The following is a 6,711-nucleotide window of genomic DNA, read 5'->3' on the forward strand; positions in this document are numbered from 1 at the left end:
AAGTTGGAATACTATACTAAATGCTATGTGCTCAAGTGATAAACCGTACTAATGTAGTTAGAAGCAATCATACCATTAAAGAATAAAGTGGTGTAGAGAACTGGTTATTTTGTGAACACCTATTTTGTAAACGAAGTTAAAACCATGTAATATGATGTAAATTAGTTTTTTAACTTTCTTTATAGACAATGTGATTGATACCACGGATATCTGTTACATTCCCGTATTATCCATATTACGCTTCCGCATTAACCTAATCGGGATGTGACACTTATAATTCAAAGTTGTCATATTAATTACATAGAGCCTTTATTTATAGGCTATACTACTAGTCTATACACGTTAAACTCGATCAAAGACTCAAAGTAACCGGTATATTAACTTTTGTTTTGAACAATTAACTTTTTTATTCTTCACCTTTTGTCGATCTCTTGTGAAGCTCGAACCTCATCATTTGTTGAAAAACATAAACACCTTTAGCACCAAATCACAAGAGATAGCTTAATTATTCCATGTCGTTTTAATTATATTTTAGACTTTTGTTTTACTAATTAGGGACATTGGTTTTAAATGATCTCAACTTTCACATGTTGGTTAATACCACTCCCTAATTTCGATTTTTTACCTACGACTCTCAACTTTCATTCTATTTGTTTTTGGCACTCCCGAACGTAATGGACCCTAACTCCGTTAGTTTTGTTTTGCTGATTGGCATTATTCTTACATACATTGCATTGTTCGTGCTAACGTGACTCTTTCAAATAATATAATAATAAAAACTAATAATAATAATATCTCAACCCCAACCTCTGTTTGTCTTCTTCATTGTCTCCCCCACCCCAACCAACGCCTTTATACAAACCATCATCGCTACCGCCACCATCGTACAACTCCTCACGTTGATCATCACTTCCAACTCCAATGATGTTCAAAGGAATAATCTTCCAACTCCAATCAAGTAGGCCTTTAAGATTCAAATCTTGTCTTCTTGAACATCGATTGAGCACCGATTGAAGGTGTAGGTTTCTATGAGGAGTTGTACGATGGTGGCGGTCTTTGGGGCAGCTTGTCAACGTGATGGTGGTGGACGTGTGTATTGAGGACGGTGGTTGGGTGGGGGAGACGATGAAAAAGACAAACATGGGTTGGGGTGAGATATTATTATTATTATTATTATTATTAGAAAGAGCCACGTCCGCAAGAACAATGCCATGTCAGTAAGAATAAGCCACGTCAGCAAAAAAACTAACGAGGTTAGGATCCGTTAAGTTTGGGAGTGTCATAAACAAATAGAGTGAAAGTTGGGAGTGATAGGCAACAAATCAAAAGTTGGGATTGGTATTAACCAACAGATGAAAGTTAAGAGTATTAAAAACCAGTGTCCCTACTAATTAATAGAAAACAATTCAAGTTAAAACCAAGTTCTGGTTATTTATTTGTTTATTGACAAAATGGCAAAACTTGTCTTTTATGTTTTTATAGTTTTTCAATGGTTGTCCTTTGGAAAACTTAATTACCAAAAAACATCCTTTATGTTTTAAAACTCTATCACGTTATATCCCTTAACCCTAACCCAGTTAAATTTTCTCGTTAAATCTAGTCATTTGCAAGGTATATGAGGGTAGTTTTGTAATCTTACACATTTATTTAATACCTATTTAAAACTAAAAAATAAATTTCTTAAAAAGAACCAAACTCTCTCTCTCTCTCTCTCTCTCTCCACCCATCTTCACTTACTGAGTTACTTCAACACCACCACCCACCACCCACAGCCATCTCCACTTACTTCAGCACCACCTCCCACCTCCATCTCTAACTTTAACACAACCATCCACCGCGGCGAGAAAAAGAGCAGACACCTAAGTAGATGGTCAGGCGAGAGAAAGAGAGTAGACGGCGAAAAACGTCGCGGATTTACTCTGGGCGGTGGCACCCATGACACATGGATAGCTTCTGATCTACCTCAGGGCGGCGGAGTCCTTGCTGGTGTTATTGAACCACGATATTCAACCACGATTATTACCAATTGATTCGGGTTTTGTGATCGATTCTAGCCAGCTTTATGAATAAATAACGATTTAAGTACTGACCTATTAAAATCCCCAAATTTTGGGATAGGTAATGATTTGGATTTCAATGTGTTTTTGAGTGTTTGGCTCTAATAATGTTCATTATTTTCTCTAATCTTGGAACCAAGATGTTGCAGAAAGAGAATAGCATGTAGGGAGATGAGGTGGAGGCGTGTGACGATGGTGGCGGTGGCGGTGGTAGTGAAAGGCGGGTGGCGGAGGCGGCGGTAGGGTAGAGGTGATCGGGTTGACAAAATATGGTGGTGTGAAAAGGAAGTTTAGGGAAGAAGAGGTTAAAAAAGAAAAACATTTATTTATTTAAAGACCAAAGTTTTAAGTCAATAACAGAAATAACCCCCGAGGGGGTAAAAAGACTAAATTGCCCTCACATGAGGTGCACATGACTGGATTTAACGAAAAAAACTAACTCTCGTTAGTGAAAAGGACGAACCGTGCAAGGATTTTTTTAATATAAAGGATGTTTTTTGTAATTAAGTTTTCCAAATGACAACCATTGAAAAATCGTAAAAACATAAAGGACGAGTTTTGTCATTTTGTCTTGTTTATTTATTTAATTCTCTCTTTTTTAGTTATTTGTCATGCTTTTTCACCCCTTTTCAGATTGCCATTGGTTCAAATACGAGTTGATAATATGATTAATATGCCACTCATCAGGAATTGTGTATAAACAACATGCATAACTATTCCTATGTTCTATTTATGTTTGTCGAAATTATTTGATCTCTTTTATTGATACTTCCAGATTCTAATTTTCTTTCTTTTAAACAATGTTAAATTCTAAACATTTTTTTTCCACCACAATGTTTAAAACCTAGCCTACTCTTAGAGGATTCCTTTTGGCAACATTTTGGTTTCACAAAGTCAAAGGCACTTTCAATAGAGATTCTATGTTAAAATGCAAATTTTCTGCATTTGCATCAATATAAAAAAGAATGTGGAAAGAAACATGTATGCATGCATATTGATATACATGAATAAAGTATGAGATTATGGGAGGCAATTAGGATATAAGTAGGAAATGATGTCCTCTCCGGTCTCCGTTTATTGAATGAATTTCAGGAATCCAATGGTACTACAAGTGGGCCTCATTTTTCACATCATTAAATATGTTCATTGTATATAATTATGTATATGGAATGAGTTTAAATGAAAATAGTTAAATGATTAAAAATCAAATTATATATTTCACACGCACGCACACATATATAGTAAGGATTCATTAAAATAGTTTATGTAGAAATGGTAAAGAACAAATACGGAAGTGACGTATGGGTAAAAAGAAAATATAGAAAATCATAGAAGAGAGAGGAGAAAGAAAGGGACATTATGTTAATTTAGTCTCTAATATACTGATCATATCAAAATTTCCTTTTCATAATATCGTACATTTATTATCAGTCATTAACAAATATTCTAATTATTCGTAGTACCAATATAACACGTACAAATGGGTAGTTTTTTATAGTTTAAAACCCATTTTAAAAATTAACAAGAATGCAAACATATGGTAGTTAGACAATATACATGGATGTAAATTGACTTATCTTTAATTTCTTAGATACATATATATGTTACGAATTATCCTCTTATTAATTAAATATATATCACCAGTGCTCTAGAGAATCAGGCATTTAGCATCAGTGGAGTTCGAGCATATGTATCCACTCATTAATGGAAGTATTGTGACATATTTTGAAAGCTTCAAACCTTGTATAACCAAGACCACCTGAAATTAAATTATTAATTGTATCATCATGTTTAAAAAGATATTATATATTATGCATAGAAAAATCTTGAAAATCAGAATAATGAACTAGTTATTTGAATCCATAGATTTGTTTTTTCTGAACGACTATTTAAATTATTGTCGGACTACTGACCCACATATAATTATTACATTAAAACCCTGAACATGCATGTAAAACACTTAAATGCCCGTACCTAACGAATCAAATAGCAATGAACAAGTTGATGATCCGCCAATAATAATTAATCTTTTGCTACTTAAATTGCTTCCCCTCATTTCATAGTTTTACTTTTTTTTTTTTTCATAATATCTAATATAAATTAACAAGAACACTCATTTTATCAAATATTATATCATCAATCATACATTGATCTTTTTCTTGTTTAAACATTGAATTCAAACACCTTCATCCAACAAATTGCCTTTGCAGGAAAGTATAACACGATAAAGGATCATTGATTTTGTTGAGGATCAAGACATAGAGTTAGCCTTCACATACATCAAAAAGTTTAGATTTTTAACTAAGCTTACATATATAATACCAAAAAAAAGGAAAAAAAGTTACGAATGCTGCACTCCCTTGCATATTCAAGTATGTGTTTATGCATTAATAATTAGTGATAAAATAATTAGCTAACTTGTTTCACACATAGGTAATTTTACCAAAACCTGATGACCACTCCATGTATAGTGCAGAATCCCAAAAGAGACATCACTAGCTAATCAAAATAGTAATTAATAAAGGAGAATTTTTTAAAACAAAATAATAATATTCAAACATTTAATGTAATATATGCTTTCAAATATTATAATTATTTTTATCTATTTAGGCAGGAACCGGTTTTATGCAGATTGAGAGTTAGTGAAGTGTGCTCCATGCAAATTAGGGTTTCTAAAATCTATGCAGTATGCTAGGGTTTGCTTTTCCCCCAAATAAGAGGTTGCTTTTTGGATTGTAAATCTTGGGTTTGCCATATATGCAACTATGTTCTGCTAATCTTTATGAAAAACCCATTGAATAAACTCATATATCCAAATAAATCAAAACTGATCTACGGTTAAGATTACCTGTTTCTTGAAGAAGAATAGATCATGATTATTGCATCGGTAAACTTGATGTTTCTTTGTTTGCCTTAAGAATAGGAGCATTTCTCTTCTTCGTTTTCTTCTTGTAAGGTATCCCTCTTGCTTTCGCTTGGGAGTCACGAATTTCTCGCAAATAAACCCTTATTGCGCCGCTAGCAAAAGGGTTCATTTCTGGCAATCCACCATTTTCTTCATAAGCTGCCCGTAGGCGCCCAATCAGCGCGTCGAGGCTACCCCAAGCTTGCCTAAGTGGGCAGGTACATGGGCCAGCCGGATCAGGGTTACCAAAGAAACCACACCCTTGTAAGTGCACCTTAGTCTTTCCAAATTGATCTAGGTACCGAAGGAAATCTAGTACATGATTGTAGTTACAGTGGGGCAAATCCACGGGTGGTCTTCTGTTCTTTAAGTACTGCCCAAAAGTGTTCCAATCGCGTCGCTTCTGTGACTCATATCGGCTAAGTTGTGGTGGTGCTAGTGGTGGTTGTTGTGAACCAAAGGGTATATTTAGGCCTCCGCCACTCCTTGATGAACCTTCACCTATTTCTGATCTCCCCTTAAAATTCTGATCACTAGACATGAGATAATATAAGCAAGTGATCAATTTTTATTGAGAAATGTAGATAGTTGGTTTTGAGAGAACCAAAATAGGCATTTAAAGATGATGTATAATTGAAGAGAGATAAGAAATGAAAATGGAAAAAACGTAAATCAAATCACGGAGGTGGAGGTATTGAGAAGACAAGACACATATGGGTCCATCAGAAAGTGCTTTAAAGGCCACTAGGCGTTTTTTTCTTCACCAAATTACATTATTCTCACCCTTTAATCGGCCCTATTAGCCTCTTAAAGAAGAATTTTTTAATACGCTTTGTTTTGATTATGTCTAACCCAATCATAGTTCATAAGTCGCTACTCGCTAGGCGCCATCAAGTCGTCTAGTGGAGAGTCACAAATACTTGGCTTAGTCAGGGGAGTACTCGGGGGGTTATTGTCGAGTACTAGGCATATGCGAGGAGTACCATTGGATTATTCGTTGAGTACCTAGATCAGTTTTTACTAAGCGTAAATTGCCTTGGCGCTGAGTAAGGCCGATTTACCTCTCACGTGATGGGTTTGGGACGATCTAGTGTGTGCCGGTTTGCGTGCTCGGAATAACACGTTTTTTGGAACAATTTTCTGCTAACACTGTGTATAATTATGTCTAATACAATTAATTAATTCGTTTATACAAAAAGATTGCAATAAAATTATCGTCTGCTCATGTGTAAGCAAGATTTTTCGTAAACTAATTAAAACAAAACAAATGCTATTTGGTCCACTGGCATCAGGTAAGTTGGATAAAACTATGTATAACCATTGTAGTCATAAGTTCGAATCCTACTTTCAACACAAAAATCTTACTGCCATTAATAGGGATATGATGCCATTGTGGTCAGAGGGTTTTACAAGTTGTCGGTTTTCTCCTGAAATGGGTTGGCAATCATCGAGAGTCAAACTAACGGTGGACGGTTGAAATCTCGTCTAATATATGAACAAACCTGGACTATGAGAAGGCATGTCATTAAGCCTGACTTGCGATCGCCGTTCGAATAATAAAAAGTTAAACGTGAATATTGACGAGATACTGATACCGAAATTCATTTTCTATTTTGATTAAAAACCTATTTTTTATACGATATTTATGTAAACAGTTATACTGTAAAACCCGGAAATTCATTCTCTTCTATTTAATAATGATCTTGCTATATTTTTAAAAATTGTTCCCTGAAAGGATCTATTACATTA

General features: G+C 34.6%; 1 pseudogene; it reads right to left on the reverse strand.

The window, feature by feature from the left end:
- Positions 1–4,489: 4,489 nt before the first annotated feature.
- Positions 4,490–5,814, reverse strand: LOC143595927 (protein LIGHT-DEPENDENT SHORT HYPOCOTYLS 10 pseudogene; annotated as a pseudogene).
- Positions 5,815–6,711: the final 897 nt, after the last annotated feature.

The sequence above is a fragment of the Bidens hawaiensis genome, unplaced genomic scaffold (genome assembly GCF_021521415.1).
Source record: "Bidens hawaiensis isolate Kalapana, Puna unplaced genomic scaffold, B.hawaiensis_p1.1 tig00045881_1, whole genome shotgun sequence".
NCBI classification, from domain to species: Eukaryota; Viridiplantae; Streptophyta; class Magnoliopsida; order Asterales; family Asteraceae; genus Bidens; species Bidens hawaiensis.